Source organism: Nematolebias whitei, chromosome 16 (assembly GCF_014905685.2).
Source record: "Nematolebias whitei isolate Nwh7 chromosome 16, NemWhi1, whole genome shotgun sequence".
Taxonomy (NCBI): Eukaryota; Metazoa; Chordata; class Actinopteri; order Cyprinodontiformes; family Rivulidae; genus Nematolebias; species Nematolebias whitei.
This window is the reverse complement of record NC_056513.1, coordinates 45919651-45922644: the sequence shown is the minus strand read 5'-3', so window position 1 is coordinate 45922644 and position 2994 is coordinate 45919651.

Below are 2994 nucleotides of genomic sequence, written 5' to 3'. Positions count from 1 at the left end.
GAGACAAACAACAATTCACTCTCTCACTCACACCTAGGGACAATTTATAGTTACCAATCAGCCTAACATGCATGTTTTTGGTCTGTGGGAGGAAACTGGAGTACCTGGAGAAAACCCACGCAGCACAGAGAGAACATGCAAACTCCACCCAGAAAGGTCCCCAGCCGGCTTTGAACCAGGGCGACCTGCTTGCTGAGAGGTGGCAGCTCTACCAACTGACCCACCATGCTGCCAAAACTTAAATCCACACTGCATACAGCAAGGCTATAAAAAGGGATAGTCCCCAGGGTCAGTTTAAGAGCAATTCAAATCCTTGATGGATAAATAACACATGCATCACAAACCTCGCACGCTTAAAGGGAAACCAGGGCACCTCTCTGGAGCCTGACCAGTGGGGAAAGCTCATCGGTCAGCAAGTGGTGGTCGAGCCTTGGCTCTTGGGACTCAGCTGGGCCAAGCCTGAAGAAAGAACAGAAAGCCTCCTCCACAAGGACCCACCACATGCAAGGAGGTCCATCAAGGTAGGACACTGGATGCCGAAGTGGTAGGTGAAGGAGGGCCTTGCAGATTCCTGGTAGCATCATAGCGTTGACAACTACAGGGTACGGATTAGAGCTGTCATTTCTAACCCGCGCTTTAAGCCCAGTCCCACCTGAACCAAACTCGGGATGGGCTGGGCCATGTTAATGTGCTGGATGGGCGGGCCGGGTCGATGTTGGGCTTTTAATTGGGTCAGGATCAGCCGCGATCCAGTTATATGATAACATGTCCAGCCATAAAAACTAAGTCCATGCTCAATAATCCAGGTATAAAATCCAACATTTTTCAGTCAGGTCATCTGGACAGTTTCTGTTTTTGTGCTGAGTGCTATTCAGCACAAAAAAAGAAACTGTCCAGATGACCTGACTGAAAAATGTTGGATGTCCTACCATACTTTCACCAGCTGCATGCGGCCATTTCACTGTGAGCTGACCGGCCTTGAAAGAGGTAAAAAGTTCAGTTAAGCTTCAGATGGGACTGTCCTGCCAGGCAGCTATTCATCGCCCAAATGGACATTCATTCAGCCGCTGCACTCAGTGGACGTGCACGGCTGACAACCTAAGGCCGGATAAACCATATGGGCAACTGGGTAAGTGCCCAGGGGCCCACAATCTCCAAGGGGCTCAGGGCAGCAAATTTAGAATGAGCAGAAGTAATACTGGTTTTATAATTTATACTGGGAGTTTTCTTGAGCGAATCTTTGTTATAACCAGTAAATCCTTTGTTGCATACAGTTGGATATTTCTTATCTAGACTGGTCCTATGGTTTTGATCTGCTCAGAGACGGGATTATAATGAAATTATGACCCAGTTAGATGTTAATAAAAGATGTATTTAGTGGCCACCACAAACCAACTGAGTGTGTATATGATAAACACCTGAATCTAAACACCTGTGTGAGCATGCTTGTCACTATAAGGTTTCTCCATAAAAATGTTCAATAGTGGATGTGGGGACCCACGGACCCATCCCCACAGGTCACGATGGCAATACAGGGAAGACCGGAACCATAGACACACAGTGGCCCCCAAGTCCGGAACTCCGGGAGTCCCCCAACAGGGACACCCGCACCCCCCAGAGAGTGAAGCAAAGGGAAGCCCCGGGCGATCCCCAGCAACCGCAATGCAGAAACCCCGGGAGACCACCTAAAACGCAACCTGAGACATAAACAGGCACACAGAGACAGCCTGACAGAGCCTCTGTCGGGCTGTCCATGTGCCCCACCAACCCGACAGTGACCGCAAGCCGACCCCAGGCCGGGGGCCAGTGCAGCAGGGAGCAGCAGCAAAGGAAGGCCGGCCCAGTGCACCAATGCATCCCTACAGCTCCACACCACAGGCCTGGAGAGGCCCCGGCACGCCACCCATGCAACCCCCCCCCCCGCCCCCCCACACACACACACAGCACCCCCACCGCGAATGTCACATCAGGCCGACCAGCCAGCACCCCGTCAAAGTAAAGCCACACCCCCGACCGCCGCCAAGCAAAACCAAAGATTACACATGCACAACCACAGCCGACCCACAGCCAGAACCCGGCAGCCACCCCAGCCAAAGGACCGGCCATTGCAACCTGGAACACTGATCAAAAGATACAAACAACCCAGGGAGAACCAGAGCACCGGCCCCACCCCCAATCGCCCCCCAAGACCCAACACCCACCCACAGCCCAGACCCCAACCAGGCAGCCTACCCCCCCTGCCCCCGACCCCAAATGTCAAACGGAGAATGAGGGTTTAAGAAAAATAGAAAACCCCAAATCCTCCCTCCTCCCACTCAAATAAGGTGTTGATGCATGCTGTTATATAGTGCGTTTAAAATGGGGGGATGAGGCGGTGACTGGCACAGACCCACCCCCTCCCCAGAGAGCAGGCAGTGCCCGTTCACCTCCCCAACCCTTGCCCAGAACCCTAAATGTCTACATGCTACATATGAGAGTGGGCACAGGTTCCAGGGGTGAGAATAATTACACATCCCAGGCCCCTATATGCCACCGTGTGCACACTCCAGACCATATATATGCATGTGTTGTGAGAATGTTATATGTGAGTGTCTAGGTTGTTTAATAAAATTGGGGCCCAGGTCTCCACGAACTACGGAGATGGAGGATCCTCCCCACAGCTCAGTAGTTCACCTGAACCCCAAGGCCCTGCTTGAGTGGTGGTGTGATGGAGTGGGCGGAGGAAGACGTCAGGATGGGGAGGAACAACTGAAGTGGCAATGCCCTTCCAGGGGGCCAGCTCCCCCACTGACCCCAATAGGCACTCCCACTCTCTGAGATCCACCTGGGGAGGGAGGCTCCAGTACATCCATCCAGGAGCAGGAGGCAGCCGCATCACTAGGGACCCAGGCCACAGACTGGCACATAGCCCCGAGGACCAACCAGAACCCGGGCCAGTGACCTAACAACCCCCCCCCCCCCCCCCCCCCCCCCCCCCCCCCCCCCCCCCCCCCC